General features: G+C 54.5%; 1 long non-coding RNA gene across 1 annotated transcript; it reads right to left on the bottom strand.

The window, feature by feature from the left end:
* Positions 1-1,057: 1,057 nt before the first annotated feature.
* On the bottom strand, positions 1,058-10,675 carry LOC128898872 (uncharacterized). The gene is made up of 5 exons (XR_008463006.1): positions 10,523-10,675; positions 9,776-9,976; positions 4,761-4,950; positions 1,858-1,992; positions 1,058-1,117 (listed from the first exon to the last, which is right to left on the bottom strand). It is a non-coding gene; the product is annotated as an uncharacterized LOC128898872 (long non-coding RNA).
* Between the last annotated feature and the right edge of the window lie 5,780 nt (positions 10,676-16,455).

The following is a 16,455-nucleotide window of genomic DNA, read 5'->3' on the forward strand; positions in this document are numbered from 1 at the left end:
CTCCTTGCCTGTAAATACAATTGTTTTGTAAAACTCTCTGTGAAGTGGAGATGCTCAATAAACAGCAATATTTTCTAGTACTCTGCTGCTGTGGTTCTTCAGGAGCTGGGAAGCCTGCAGCACACATCCAGTGTGAAACAAGGAGCTGAGCTCCTGCACCTCCAGCACTACACTCCTGTACCTCTGCATGGCAGTTCCAGCATGAACAGCTTTCCAGAGTCCAGGCAGAGCCAGAAGTGAAGCTGAGCATCACATCAAGCAGCTCCAGAAGCACCTTCCCCCCTGGAAACCGGCACTCACCCCCCATGCTGGGAGCAGGCTGGCAGGAGCTTGTTCCACTTTCCATACCCTCAGGTGCTGCTTCCTTCCCTGGGCAGGCAGACAGGTCCTAGGGGGAACAAGAAAATAAAAAGGCAGAATAAATCCCCAAATAACTCCCAGGATTCAAACAGGATCCTGCTTGAATATGTGGTGTGGCTGCTCTGTGCCAGCTTTGCAGTCTCCTCACCTTTGAGATGGTGAAAGCTGCTGAATCATCCAGGGTGCACCAGGAGCTGGGCTGGGAGGGCTTGCAGGAGGATCTGGGGCTCAGGGCTCTCTAGAGAGGAACAGCTGAGGAACATTTTGGATCTGTGGTTGCATCAGGTTGCAGCAGCACAAAAAGCTGTTTGCAGTAGCCACTCGCTGAGCCCTGATCTCTGACACAACACTGGCCTGTGAGCCAGGGCCAGGCTGGGTGCCAGGGTGTCCCTGCAGCTCCCTGCATCAGATTGGGCAGAGAAACTCTGGGTCTGGTACAGTTGCTCTGGAATAATTGTCAAAGATGACTCAGTGAAGCACCTCAGAGCACTGCAGTGCTGGGGGCTGGCTGCCTGCAGTGTAGGGGGCTCCAACTCTGCTCTCCAGCCCAAGGGCACTTCCAGGGATGGAGGAAGACACCTCTGGCTAAGGTAGTGCAGCAAAGCTTTGGACACACTGCATGGGCTAGGATCTGGCCCCAGAGCTCACCTCATGCCTGAATTCCTGCAGGGAGCAGGCAGGTAGTGCTGGACACTGACAGTTCTATCCATGCTGACCAGAGCTGAGGTCCATGCACAGCATCTCCTCCACCACTCAGCTGTCAAAGCAAATGAAACCATGAAAGGTTTGATTCCACACTGTCCCAGTTTGCAGTCAACCCTCCCCAAGACATGCACCCCAAAATAGATTTCCCTGAACTTGAAGGCTTGGAGATGCTATGCAGGGGGTGCCTGAGGCCCCACAGTCCCAAGTCAGGGCTACTGGAGTCCCACACTCCTGCTTGCATCCAGGAGGCCAGGCCAGATCTCCCAGCCTGGATGCCACAGTGCTGCCCCCTGCCCCATCAGCCATCTTGTGGCACAGCTGGGAACACCAGGTCCTCCCTGGGCAACTCCAGGCCCTTTACACCCTGCCCAGCACAGCCCTGCTAGGGAAACATCACCTCCAGGAAAGCCCAACACAGCTCCTGGGGGTATAGAAGGTCCTGCACAAGGCAACCACCCAGGCCCCCTGTCCCATTTTCTCCTCACCTTGTCCTACCTGCAGAGGCCCCAGTGTCTTCCTCTGACTTTTCCAGCTTCCAGGTGGAAGAAACCAGCACTAAAATGACCTCCCTGCCCCAAAGCTGAGCAAGGACTCACTGCTCTAAAGCCCTGTGACAACTTCTTTGGATCTCCTTGACCAGCTTTGGAGCCCCACTATCTCCTGAGCACTGTCAGGTACCAGCATGGAGCTGTGATGCCCTCCCAGCTAAAGCAAACAAAGACTAAGGTTGTCCAAGACCTGGTGGCTTGTGGAGGAGCTGGGAGAGAAGCAAAGAGGCAGCAGAATACTCACTCTGGCCATCTGGAGCTCACTGTGTTGAAGTCTTCCCAAGCCCTCCTCACTGTCCAGCACCTACCAGGAAGGTGCTCAGGCTTCCACAGGCACCACCTGTAGTCTGGTTCCTGCCCTGCACAGCTCCTCCTGCTCCTGGAAATGAACCATGGGCATGGCTGGAAATATCAGGGCTGCCAGGGGATGAGCAGCTGGTCAGCCAGGGCCCCAGCCACACCTTGGCAGCAGACAGGATGAGGACAGAAAACTTGTCCTCCTTGGAGGAAGCCAGCTTCAGAGAGCAGCAGGGAAACCAAGAGTCCCAACCAAGCACTAGGCAAGAGAAACGCTCCCTGAACTGTCCCACCGAAGGTCCACTGCACCACGAGGCAACCCCCAGAGCAGGACTGCTCAGAAACTTCAGCTCCTGCTCCCCCAGAAAGCAGTAAAGGTCAACAGTAAATAAAAACACAGGAGAGGAGGAAATCCGAAGTCCCTGAGCTCCAACCCCACTAGATGTCCCTCTCAGCCAAGGCACAAAGGCTCCCGAAGCTCGCTAGGAGGAAGGTCAAGGGAAGCAGGGATGGAGCAAGTCTCCAGACTGCAAGCCCCAGAGCCCTCTCCTGAAGGCCAGAGGGGAAGGAGCCAAAGGAGAAGGAAAGAAGGAGTGGGCAGGGAAGGGAAAGAAGCGTAGGAAGCTGTGGCTGGAGAAGGCAGCCAGGCAGCTTGGAGCTGGCCGTGCTTGCAAGGTGCCTAAAGGAGGTCCTTGAGAGGAGGGGGAAGCAGCTCTGAATCAGCCTGGAAATTCCCAGCCCTCAGGTTAAAGCTCCCAGGCTAAGAGTTTGCTGACGGCCAGCAGCCCATCGATTGTATTTCCCCCTTCCCCAGCAGTTCTCAAGCTCGTTCCCCTCTGCCTGAGCCCTGGGAGGTGCCAGAGGAAACTCCTCCACTTGCTTCCCCTCACAAGCACACAGCTGTCAAAGCCAGGTGCTGGCTTTCGCTTCGAGGTGCACACTGCTGCTCCTGTAGGACTGGGGCGACACAAACCCAGCCCCAGCTTGCCCTGGGAGCAGGCAGTGGTGAAATGCTGCGGGGCTGGGCACTGCGGGGAGCCCAGGAGCGCCAACACGAGGGGGGGGTCTGCTCACTCCGGCGGCAGCTCAGACGTGGAGCAGAGGCAGCCTTGCCCCCAGGCACTCGAAGCACAAGAGGGGCTGAGGGGCTGACACATTTGTGTCTCCTGGCAGCCGTTGTCTTAGAAACTGTGAGAAAAGTAAAGAGATTGGGAAGCCCAAAGCGATCGTTAGGGGCAACCTCTCACCCCAGGAAGCCAACACAAACAGCAGGGTCAGGGAACGGGGGGCTGAGAGGGTTTTGTGCTGCTGGGAGCTATTGGGATAACTATGGGAGGGGGGTGGAAGGGGGAAGGAAAGGCTGCATCCTCTGGAAGTGAACTCGGGGGTTGGTCCCGGAGGGGAAGGGATGACTTGCAGGAGGCAAAGCAGCAGGAGAGTGTGCCAGCTGATGAATCAAAGGAAAACAGCCCACACCACCCCCTGCACACCATCCAGCCTGGCTGGGGCAGCCCAGCTGCTCCCATGGATGTGCACAGCAGGAGGACCAGGTGAGCGGTCTGCTCCTGCATCCGTCCTGCTCCACATCCCCCCCGTTTCAGATGCCACCTGTTCCTCCAGGCAGTTCCACACCCACAGCAGTCTTGGGTGCTTAAAACACCCTCCTGGGTTCAAAGAGGATTTGACCCAAGGCACTTTCTCCTACTCCTTTTCACATGAGGGATCTGGAGCACCTCTGTGACAAGGAGAGGTTGGGAGAGCTGGGGCTGCTGAGCCTGGAGAAGAGCAGGCAGAGGGAATCTGACCGATGCCCAGCAAGAGCTAGAGAGGATGGGGCCAGGCTCTTTTCAGTGATGCCCAGTCCCAGGACAAGGGGCAGTGGGCACAAACTGTGACCCAGGAGGTTCCACCTAAAGGAAGAGAGGAGAAACTTGTTTGGTGTGAGGGTGCTGGAGCCCTGGAGCAGGCTGCCCAGAGAGGCTGTAGAGTCTCCTCCTCTGGAGACATTCCAAACCCACCTGGCCATTGCCATCCTGGGCAAGCTGCCGTGGGTGCCCCTGGTGTGGGCTGGATGGTCTCCAGAGCTCCCTTCCACCATGCTTTCAGTTTTCTCCAGACCAGAGACTAAAGCTCCTGCTCAGAGAGCTGATGCCAGCACAGAGACAGCCTGCAGGGCCCCAGGCTGGCCAGAAACACTCTCTTTGTGCCTCCCACCACCACTGATGGGCACAGCAGCTGCACCCCGGGCTCTGATTCACTCGATGACAATGGCACAGTTCCTGTCACCCCCCCAGATCCTGTGCCAGGGCTCCTTCTGCTTGGCTGATCTCCACTGCCCTGCCTCCTGTCCATCAGCTAGGCTGGCCCCAGGCATCAACACACACCACAGGTCCTCTGCTCCTTTAGTCACTCTTGGCTGGCCCTTCTAGTAGCTTACACAGCCCAAGCCCCACCACCACACCGGATCATGTCCTGCTTTACATCCATTGCACCTGGGGCTTGCTCACTCCAGCTGAGCATGGCAAGGTTTAGGGGAGACCTCTACTCCTTCCTGTCCAGCACAGCAAACTCAAGAGTGGTGAGGGTTGGAAGGGACCTCTGGAGATCATTGAGTCTAGCCCCTCTCTCCAGGCAGGTTCACTTAGAGAAGGTTGCACAGGATCATAGATGTCCAGGTGGGTTTTGGAAGACTCCAGGTATGGAGAGCACACCACCTCTCTGGGCAGCCTGCTCTAGCAGTCTACCACCCTCCAAGTTCCTCCTAACAGGGAGGAACACAGCCAGCTGCTTCTGCTCAAGAGAAGCCACTCTGGCAGAACAGCCTGAGCTGCAGCTCAGAAGTTTCCTTACCAGGAGCATTAGTGTGGTACAGGAGCAGGAGTGGTAAATCCACCTTGGGATCCCTCTGGAATGAATCCTTGCTGCAGCACGTGGCTTGTCTCAGCTGAGATCTCCAGCAGTCCTCAAGGCAGCCCAGACCTTGTGCAAGCACAGCTGGTTTCAGACAGCAGTGGGCTCAGAGAGCAGGCAGAGAGGGTAACTGGCAGGAGAGAGAGAGCCTTTGTGGCAGCAGGAGGGCACAGGGAGCCTCCTTCAGCAGGAAGCACAGTCCCCAAGGCAGCATTCGAACCACAGAAGTGTCAGGGTTGGAAGGGACCTCAGGGATCATCTAGCTCCAGCCCCCCTGCCATTGCTCCCCAGACAGCAGTGCCCTGGTCTAGAGTTCTTTGGCACAGGTCAGAGTCTCCCACATCTGCTGCACTTCCAGTAAGAAGGATGAGAGCTTCCTTACGGAGAGGCACAGCTTCCAGGGAAGAGGAGCAGGGGAGGTTGCCTTGGAGACTGCAGGCAGCAGATGGCTGGGTCTGACTGGGTCCCACACCACAGCAGGCCCTTGCCAGAAGGGTGATCTCAGCAGTGCATGCTGCCTTATCACACATTCCTGGAGGAAGGGCTGGATCCCTGCAAGGCTGGGGTGAATCAGGCTGTGGGGAAGGTGCTTCTCCACGTTGCCATTAGTCATGTGCTTTGCCTTGGCCCCCTCTGCCCCCCAGCATGGCCAGAGCGCTCCTCAGAGCAGAGGAACCTCTCCTGCTGGAGAATTCCTCCCTCTGCACACAGAGGTTAGCAGGATCTGTGCAGCACAAGGCTGTGAGGGCAGCACAGACCCACTCCCCACCCTCCTTTCCCCTGGCAGAGGGTGAATGCAGCAGCCTTCCCTCTGCCTGGTCAAAGCAGGGTGCAGATGAGGGTTGAAGACCCCACTGCTCCTGACAGCTAAACCACAAATCAGCTTTTGGACACACACTCACCTCACACTGCCATCCCTGCACCTCCAATCCTGGGCTCAGTTCTGGGCCAAGAGGGACACTGAGGTGCTGCAGTGTGTCCAGAGAAGGGCAACAAAGCTGGGGAAGGGTTCCTGGAGAGCACCTTCAAGGAAGGAGCATCCACAGCCTCCCTGGGCAACCTGTTCCAGAGTCTCACCACCCTCACACTGAAGAGCTTCTTCCTCAGCTCCAGTCTAACCCTGCTCTGCCTCAGCTTCAAACCATTCCCCCTTGTCCTGTCTCCAGACACCCTCAGGAAAAGTCCTTCTGCAGCCTTCCTGCAGGATCCCTTCAGGCACTGGAAGGCAGCTCTAAGGTGCCCCCACAGTCTTCTCTTCTCCAGGCTGAACACCCCCAGCTCCCTCAGCCTGTCACACAGAATCACCAAGGTTGGAAGAGACCTCAAAGATCACCCTCAGAGCAGAGGTGCTTCAGCCCTTGGATCATCTTTGTGACCCTCCTCTGGACTCCAACAGCTCTGTGTCCTTCTCATGCTGGGGACACCAGGACTGGAGGCATGGTCTCAGCAGAAGAAAGATCACCTAACACATGTATCAAAGTGACCCAGAAAGAGTTAATCAGGACTCAAGGGACTGAGGAAGCATTAACCCACTGCAGCTTTCCAGCCCTGGGCTGGAAACAAGGAGGGGAACAGGTCAGGTGGAGGGTTAGGAAAACATCTCTCATGGTGAGAAATCTGCCAGGCTCCCAAGGGAAACAATGAAAACCTTGCTGCTTGAGTCACTTAAAACTGGACCCAGCACAGGAAAATCCAGTGTAGGGAACAAGCCTTCCCCCATAGGGGGAAAAAATGGAGAAGCTGGATGAGCTCAGCTCTTTCCCATCTCCACTTCTTGTGGCTCCAGAAATGGGCAGAGGCAACAGCTTAGCCAGCACAGAGCAGGTGGGATGGGTGATCAGTGGCTGCTACCAAACCTGCCAGGGTCAGCCAACCCAATCCACACAGCTCACACAACAGCTTTTGGACACTGGACTGCCAGGACCACACTCAGCTTGAGGTGAGGGATCACAGAATTGTCAGGGTTGGGAGGGACCTCAAGGCTCAGCCAGTTCCAACCCCCCTGCCGTGGGCAGGGACACCTCACACTGCAGCAGGTTGCTCACAGCCACCTCCAGCCTGGCCTTCAAAACAGTCTCAAGCTGCACCAGGGGAAGTTTGGGCTGGATGTTAGGAAGAAGTTCTTCACAGAGAGCTTGGCCATGGGAATGTGCTGCCCAGGGAGGTGGTGGAGTCACCATCACTGGAGGGGGTTAAGATGAAACTGGATGAGGCACTTGGAGCCATGGTTTAGTTGCTCAGATGGTGCTGGGTGATAGGTTGGACTTGATGATCTCAAAGGTCTTTTCCAACCTGGTTGATTCTATTCTACTCTATTCTATTCTATTCCCTCCAGGGATGAGGAGGAAGCTTCCACCACCTCCCTGGGCAACCTGTGCCAGTGTCTCACCACCCTCATGGGGAAGAACTTCTTCCTGACTTCCAATCTGAATTAGCTGCTTCATCATCCAGTCTGAATGAGCAGCTTCTAGTGAGGGAAGAAGCAGCAGCAGCATCCACAGGAAGGGAAACACAGGACCATGAGTTACCAACAGCCACCTTGGTGGTGGCTTCTGATCTTCACTGGGCAAACCTCTAAGCTCAAACAGAAGTTGCCTGATGAGGAATTGACATTTCACATGGTGGAAGTGGGATGTTGAATAGGTTACCCAGGGAGGTGGTGGAGTCCCCATCCCTGGAGGTGTTCAAGAAACCTGTGGCCCATGGCACTTTGGGACATGCTTTAATGGCCATGGGGGTGTGGGGTTGATGATCTTGGAGATCTTCTCCAACCCAAACAACTCTGTGATCCTGCTGATGTCTTTTCAGACAAACTCTTCCAGACATTGAGCCTGGGGCCACAGAAAAACTAACAGTGAGGTAACACTGAGCAGGACACTGCTGCTCTTGTTGTGCTGTGAGAGCCACACACTTCAGAAACAGACTTTCCTCAAGGAAAAGGGGGAGGAAAAAAGCTAGGAAAAGCTGATTCCTTGATTAATACCAGCCTCTCCTGCTTTCCTTTGGAGACAACTGCTGCTAAGGCCTGGAAGACACTGGGCTAGACAGATCATTAGTCTCCCAGCAAATCCCAGCGAGCACAAGCTAACTGCAGCACACAACCCATCCATCAAAGACCTGCACTGGCTGCCACATTCCCTGAGCCACCAGCAGATAAACCACAAACAAGCAACCCTCTGAGCCTGCCTGGACCTCTGGAAGGCAGCAACTGCCCATGCAAGGACACTTGGATCTGACAGGAGCTTGGCAGCAGCAGGTAGGTCTGCTCCTGACGTCCTTCTAGCGGAGAGCCAGGCTGCCTGTTCAAACGAGGGATTTGCAGTGAGGAATTCCTGGTCCAAGGTAATTTACAGCCTCAGTAAATAAACAGGCTTAGGGCTGCTTAAGCACTGTTTAAACACCCATACACAATAGCCCTGGGCACAGCACTCTGAAGCACACAGGAGGTGTCAGAGCTGGGAGCAGAGAGAGGAAAGCAAGTCAAGCTCATTCCCCATCAGGAATGACACTCTTGCCCTCTCCTCCTCAAATAGGTCTCCCTCACCCTTCCACCCAGATCTCCATGTCAGAAACCCAAGACATCTTGAATGTGAGAGGTTGTCTCCTTGTCTTTCACAGAATCACCAAGGTTGGAAGAGACCTCAAAGATCATCAGGTCCAACCTGTCACCCAACACCTCAGGACTACTAAACCATGGCACCAAGTGCCACATCCAATCCCCTCTTGAACACCTCCAGGGATGGGGACTCCACCACCTCCCTGGGCAGCACATTCCAATGGCCAACAACTCTCTCTGGGAAGAACTTTCTCCTCACCTCCAGCTGAGAATGGTTTGGGTTGGAAGGGACCCTAAAGGTCATCCAGTTCCCAGCCCCTGCCATGGGCAGGGACACCTCCCCACCAGCCCAGCTTGCTCAAGGCTCTGGCTTGAACTCAAGGCTCTGTCTCACCAGGTTGCCCAGGGAGGTTGTGGATGTCCTCTTCCTGGAGGTGTTCAAGGCCAGGTTGGATGAGGCCTTGGGCAACCTGGGCTGGTGGGAGGTGTCCCTGCTCATGGCAGGGAGGTTGCAACTGGATGATCTTCAAAGCTCCTGCCAACCCAAATCATTCTATGATTCTATGAATTAAAACACCTTTGAAAGCAGACTTCACTTCATTTTTGCTCTCCTACCACAGGGGCTGCATATTCAACAGCATCACCATGGTCACTGAGGCTGGGGCAGAAGCAGGGAAGGAGCAGAGATGTCCTCTGCTTTGGATTCCTGCAAGCATCTCAATAACCAAGACCAAGAGGAATTATTAAGGGCTGGAGGCACCAACATGGGAGAAAGCAGCTGAAAAAGTGCAAAGGAGGCAAGAGGCAACCTTCAGAGAGTGAAAAACCCCAGAAGTCCTCTGGGCAGTGGAATTGTTCTGGACAATGCAAGGGGCTGGATCTTCCCTAGCAGTCATGGGATGGGAGGAAAAGGGAAAATTTCAGCTGCCTACCGAGGGCTGCTCCCAGGAGGCAGGTACAGATGAATCTCTTCTTCCAGGGAAGGGACAGAGTGTTCTCCCTGCAACCAGCTTATCACCCCACTGCAGCATGCAGGGGATATAGGAACAGCCCTGCTGTGGCCAAGAGTGTGGAGAAGATGAGCTCATTCCCTCCCCCATGTGCTTGTTCCTATAGATGAAGCCACTTGGAATATTTATCCCATGTTTTGATCATGCCTATGGGCCTGCCTGGCTTGCTGCCCTGGAGAGATGACAAGCAAGGAAAGGTAATTGCTAGCCAAGAGTGGCAAAGACTCTGGCTCCACACAGCACTTAGGATGTGTCCAGCAAGGCTCCCAGCCCAAGCTAAGCTGTCACAGGGTCAGAGAACTATGTCCTGCACTTTGCTGCTGAGCTTGCTGGCTCCTAGGACAAGGACATGGTCAGGGCAGCAAGCTGGGAAGCTGTTTCAAGCATACCTTGCACCAGGCTGAAGAAAAGCATGAGCTAGAGACAGCAGGAGCCATGGGTGAGGGAGAAGCTTGTCTTGTCCATACAGGATTCTTGGAGGAGAGACAGCTTCTACACCAGCCTGCTGCTGCCTTGCTGAACAGCCCCAGGGGATCCTCTCAGCCTGTTTCCTTCTCAGACAGGACAATCCTAATCCTTCAGAACCACCTCTGTAAGGAGAAGGCACACAAGACATTACCATTACAGCAGATGACCTCATGCAGACTTGCAGAAGGCTTCACCCCAGCAAACAAGTTCCCCAGAGATGACGTTGCCTCACCTGAGGAAACAGCACGGGCTTGGCAGCAGCTGCAGGTCCCTCTAACGACTCCATTGCACCCAAAGCCAACACAGCTCACGCTGTGAAGGCTGCCAGGGCTGCCCACCCCTCCCTCACCCAGCAGGAAATGTTCAGGGAGAGGTAGAAGAAGAGCTGAGCTGGTTCTGATCCAGAAGGCTGGCATCGGGGTTCACACATCCGTGGCAATTCGGCTCCAGCCTCGGAGCGGCTCAGGAGCCAGCCTGTGCCGTGCCTGTGCATGTGCTGTGCATGTGTCTGAGCCAGCTGGGAGTCCTGGGGCTGCATTAACTCAGTGCCAAATCAGCACTAAAGGATCCCACCTCTTCCCTGGGTTCACCAGGGCTACAGGGTGCCAGTTGAGACCTCGTTCACACCCAGCTGTCTCTGAACACGGGCATAAGGAACATGCACCTACCTGTGAAATACCAGCCAGAGGCACCCAGAAAGAACCAGGCCAGGTTCAGGGTGAACTCAGGCTCTCCATCAGCTCAGGCTCCTGAAGGTAATTTCCCAGTACCCTGGAGCAGCCTGCCCAGAGCATGGTGAGCCACAGTAGCAAGTCACCTAAAGCCAGGGGACACACAGGAAAGAGAAACTCAGGCTGCTTAAGGCTTCATCAGCATAGAATGGGTTGGCTTGGAAGGGAGCCTTAAAGATCATCCAATGGAGTTCATATTAAATAGGGTGGTTTACTCTTGGTTATATGCTTGTGGGCAAGAATCCCCCCCTGGATGTGCAGATGAATTGGTGTTCCACGTGGAGAACCTGAGGATCAATGGCAGTAACACTTGAGAGCAGCCAGGTGGGATCCTGCATGCTTCTAGGAAGGATGGTAAGGTCCATCCTAGAATCATTTAGGGTGGAAAAGACCTCTAAGATCAACAAGTCCAACCATCAGACCAACACCACCATGCCCACTAAAGCACAAGCAGAGAGTCATAGAATGGTTTGGGTTGGAAGGAACCTCAAAAATCATCCAGGTCCAACCCCCTGCCATGGGCAGGGACACCTCCCACCAGCCCAGGTTGCCCAAGGCCTCATCCAGCCTGGCCTTGAACACCTCCGGGGAGGAGGCATCCATGACCTCCCTGGGCAGCCTGTTCCAGTGTCTCCCCACCCTCACTGTCAAGAATTTCTTCCCAATCTCCAGTCTAAATCTGCCCTCTTCCAGCTCAAAGCCATTCCCCCTCATTCTGGCACTACAAGCCCTTGTCAAAAGTTCCTTCCTAGATCTTCTGTAGCCTCTTCAGGCACTGGAAGGCTGCTCTGAGGTCTCCCTGGTGCCTCAAGGCCTCCAGCACAGCCCTGTGAGGAGAGGCTGAGGGAGCTGGGGTTGCTTAGCCTGCAGAAGAGGAGGCTCAGGGGAGACCTTCTTGCTGTCTGCAACTACATGAAGGGAGGTTGTAGCCAGGAGGGGGTTGGTCTCTTCTCCCAGGCACCCAGCACCAGAACAAGAGGACACAGTCTCAAGCTGTGCCAGGGGAAGTTTAGGCTGGAGGTGAGGAGAAAGTTCTTCCCAGAGAGAGTTGTTAGCCATTGGAATGTGCTGCCCAGGGAGGTGGTGGAGTCCCCATCCCTGGAGGTGTTCAGGAGGGGATTGGATGTGGCACTTGGTGCCATGGTTTAGCCATGAGGTCTGTGGTTCCAGGCTGGTCTTGATGATCTTTGAGGTCTCTTCCAACCTTGTTGATTGTGTGATTCTCTTCTCAACTCCCTCAGCCTGTCCCCACAGGGGAGGTGATGGTTTTCTGACCCAGAAGACCATCAGAAGAGCCAGGCTAGGGTTCACACTGGGTTCACACTCAGAGACATCTCTAACCAGTTTAGTGTCTCTTCCTTCTCAGCTTACAGAGAGGTTTAGGATCCCTTCCAAAGCTCCCCACCACGTGGAGGCTCTCCTCACAGGCGTAGGTGTTGGGGAGAATCACTGCTGCTGGGAAGAATTGCTCAGCAAACAGCCTTGGAACAGGCTGCCTCTAGAAGAGGGTTTTTGTTTCCTGAATGGAAACCAAACCCCTCTATATAGGGCTGGGTTTGGAGAGTCAATGGCCAAGCTGTTCCCTTCAGATCTTATTTTCCTTGGACCCTGAGCATACCCCACATGAGACATCTGGCAGGGAGCACGCAGGATACAGTTTGCTTTGGCACTGCCTTAGTTTTGGAGCTCTCAGTGTTTCAAGAGGATTTTATGAATTGAACAGTCTCCCTCTCTTCTGTAACGCTCCAAATGAAGGCTTCCACATGTGCCTGGGACAGAGATTCACTAAGACACTTAGTGCATGTTAAATAAACAGCACTCAGGGCCATAGAGCCCTCTCACTGAGGATTAACAAACATACAATTCAGGCAGGCTGCTGCAGCTGCTAAACCTCTAACCCAGCTCCAATGTCATAATCAGTCATTTTATTAAGGTAATAATTGCCCTATTAATGCTAATGAAATGACTAATGCTTCATGCTCCTGTGATCACCTCCCCACGAGCAGAGGCAGCAGTCAGCTCCTTCTCCGGCTCCAGAGGGGCTCAGCTTAGTTAAGAGGACAACCAGGACTTGCTTACAGTCCACTGCTCCAAGTCAGCTTCCAGACAGAAGTGGTGAGACCTGGGGGTGTGCTGGAGAATGAAGGTGGGGAGTGCAGGAAGCCTGAGGAGAGAAGGGCAGGGCAGGGGAGCCCCAGGAGAGGGGAGAAGGGCAGGGCAGGGGAGCCCCAGGGTGAGGGACTCAGAGCTGGGTTTAGACAGGTAAGCAGGGCAGAGGAATAGCCACTGGCCACCACCACCAGCTACAGAGCTGGGAAAGTAGAAAGGAATCACTGCCCTAACTACAAGGCCTCCTTAGAGCCATAGAATGGTGTAGGTTGGACAGGACCTCAAAGCTTATCCAGCTCCAACCCCCCTGCCATGGGCAGGGACACCTCCCACCAGCCCAAGTTGCTCAAGGCCTCATCCAGCCTGGCCTTGAACACCTCCAGGGAGAGGGCATCCACAGCCTCCCTGGGCAACCTGTGCCAGTGTCTCCCCACCCTCACTGTCAAGAATTCCTTGCTAATCTCCAGTCTCAATCTCCCCTCTGCCAGCTTCAATCCATTCCCTCTCATCCTATCACAGCAAGCCCTTGTAACGCATACACCATGCCCAGGACACTGTTTGGAGGGCTGGGGAAGCCCAGGCAACCTGGAAGCCCAGCACTGTGCTTCAAGGCACTCAAGCCACCCAGGAGGTAGAAGGCACAGAGGATGCCCCTCCCAGAGCGACCTCACAAGCCGAGCTCTTCCCCCCCGGAGCGCCCTGAGCGATGCCAACCCCCAGCTCTGTGCTCAGCAGCTGCTCAGCTCCCACACTCCAGGCACTCATGCTGCAGTCAGGACCAGACTCTCTTGCCTGACCTTCCACCATGAGCTGGACCAGATGTGCGGCAGGGGCTGCAAAGGGGCTTCGCAGCAGCCTTGGTGCCTGAAGCCAAAGCCGTGTCGTAAGGCTTGGCTCTGTCTGTCTGCAGAGAGAGATTCCCTTGCCCCTCCTTCCCAGGTTTTTGCTAGCAATTAGTAACTTCAAAGTTTGAAAAGAAAGCAAGAAAGCAAAAGTGGATTCCTGGCATCCTTGTGCAGGGTAATTGGAAGAAGATCTTCCCTAAGTGGTAGATTTCATTGACCTCATCCCCAAAGAGCCAGGGAGGAGCAAGTTATCACTTGCCATGTGATAGTAGCCTTAAGTGTGGCTCAGGGACTCAGCTTATTAGCACAGGCAGGCTCCCATTTGTCAGGCTAGAAACTACCACACTGCCAAGGCCTGCAGTGGGCTGCAGATTTAGATATTGATTAATTGTTAAAGTATCTCTGAAATGTCCTCTGCTAAAAGGGAAATGACCTCAGGCTTCCTTTGAGACTCTTCACGCTTCCTCCTGCTCCAAGAATTCCTACAGCATGGTTTTGCTGTGATCCTTGGCTCCACCACAACTCACATGAGCCCTTTTCAGAGCTCACTTGGCCCCCCAAAGCAATGATATCCCCTCTTCAGAGTTCAGTTGACCCCCCAAAGCAGTGCCACCCCCTCTTCAGAGCTCAGTTGACCCCCCAAAGCAGTGCCACCCCCTCTTCAGAGCTCAGTTGACCCCCCAAAGCAGAGCCACCCCCTCTTCAGAGCTCAGTTGACCCCCCAAAGCAGTGCCAACCAAACTAACCCAAACAGACTCCCTGTTAACCTGCTCACCTCTCACAAGTTTCCTCTACTGACACTGAAGGAAAGAAAAGAGGGTGCAAAACCCCTCAGATTCAAGCCAAAAGGTTTGTGAACCTTCATTTAACAGAGTAGAATTAACCAGGTTGGAAAAGACCTTTGAGATCACTGAGTCCAACCTATCAGCCAGCACCATCTAATCAACTAAACCATGGCACCAAGTGCCTCATCCAGGCTCTTCCTAAACACCTCCAGGGATGGGGACTCCACCTCCCTGGGCAGCACATCCCAATGGCCAATCTCTCTTGCTGGGAAGAACTTCTTCCTAACATCCAGCCTGAACCTCCCCTGGCACAGCTTGAGACTGTGTCCTCTTGTTCTGTTGGTGGTTGCCTGGGAGAAGAGACCAACCCCCACCTGGCTACAACCTCCCTGCAGGGAGTTGCAGAGAGCAAGAAGGTCTCCCCTGAGCCTCCTCTTCTCCAGGCTAAGCAACCCCAGCTCCCTCAGCCTCTCCTCACAGGGCTGTGCTGGCTGCTCTCAGCCACTCTGACCCCAGCCCGTAGCTCTGCATGGGATTGCTGTGGCCAATGTGTAGAACCTGGTTAGGTTCATGGTCAGGTTAGGTTCATGACTAGAGAAGCTGTGGTCTGGTCAATCTGTATTTCACTTCTTCCCTGCTCTCAAGGATCAGGAAGAAGCTGGGAGCATCAAAGGCTCCTGAGATCCAGCAGCAGCCACAAGTGCCTCGGAGAGCCAACAGAGGCACGTTGGAAATTCAAGGTGCTTGGATCAGAGAGCAAGCTCTGCAGGAGAGAAGCACTGAATCCTGCTCCAAGCCCCAGGCTCCTGAGAAGACATTTGGCAAGGGCAGGAGTGGAAGGCTGGTAACCATGGCAACCACTCATTTCTTAGTAGCAGACAACAAAAATGACTCCTGAAGACACAGGTCCCAGGTCCAGTGCCTCCATCGCCCTGTCCTGAGGGGCCCCTCCAGCAGCTGTGCCACACACAGACTACATTCAGGAACCCAACACAGGCTGCCCCTTAACTCCCAGCCCCTCCATGACCAGAGCTCCTCTTGGCACGCTCCCAGGAGGTTGCTGAATCTCTTACTTCTGGGTCACAATCTTCCCCACTTCACAGCTCACACAGGCAGATGCCAGGCAGTCACCCCAGAGCCTTTGGATGCTGAGAAGACCAAATGGCAACAAAACCAGGTGAAAATTCCCACCCTGGGTGCTGGGAGAGAGCTGCAGCTGAAGGGAATACTCCATCTTGTGGCACAGCTTCACCCACCCAGAAGGAGCAGAAAGCACCCTGCAAACGTGCCACTTGAAAGCTCCTACCTGGTGTTGTAGGGTGAATAACAATGAGAATCATCTCCACTGGGCAACCACATCACTGAGTTTTATGATCTGGAATAAAATTAAACCTGTTCAGATCTCAGCAGCAACTGAGGTGCAGCCACAAGGCACTGAACAAAGCATCTGAAACAGCTCACAGGAGGAAATCCTTCCCCCCTCCTTTTGCTGCCTTCATGTTGGCTCCATCTTAGAGTGAGGGAATGCTTTCAGCTGGAAAAGCTCTCCAAGGTCATCCAGCCCAACCATCAACACACCACCACCATGGCCACTAAACCATGTCCCCCAACTGCCATGGCCACAGGTTCCTTGCACACCTGCAGGGATGGGGACTCCCTGGGCAGCCTGTTTCAATCCCTGACCACTCTTGCAGCAAAGCAATTCTTCCTAATCGCCAACCTGACCCTCCCCTGGCACAATTTCAGGGCATCTTCCCAGCACTTTGGGCCCTTTTTGATGGTGTTGTCCTCCTCAGCATGTTCATCTGGCTACCAAACAGCTGCCCCATTAAAAGCCTCAGCTCTTCAAGACAGACATCTATTTGTGGTTGCTCTCTGCCTCTGTTTCAGAGAGGGAAAAGGGCTTCTAGATCCCTGGCCACTCGAGGAAGGGCTGAAACTGGGAGGTGAAGCTGGGAATTGAGGAGTGGAGGGAACCCTTGCATTATTTCTATCAAGTTTCTCAGCTCTTGGCCTCAGTTCAGGCTTCTTCCAGCTGACTTTTGCTTTCTCAAGGTGAGAGTTTTGTTCAGAACCTAAACCATCCCTCCCCTTGCCTCCTCTCCCAGCAGCATTCCCCACTCCCCAAAGC

Source organism: Dryobates pubescens, chromosome 34 (genome assembly GCF_014839835.1).
Source record: "Dryobates pubescens isolate bDryPub1 chromosome 34, bDryPub1.pri, whole genome shotgun sequence".
Classification (NCBI taxonomy): Eukaryota; Metazoa; Chordata; class Aves; order Piciformes; family Picidae; genus Dryobates; species Dryobates pubescens.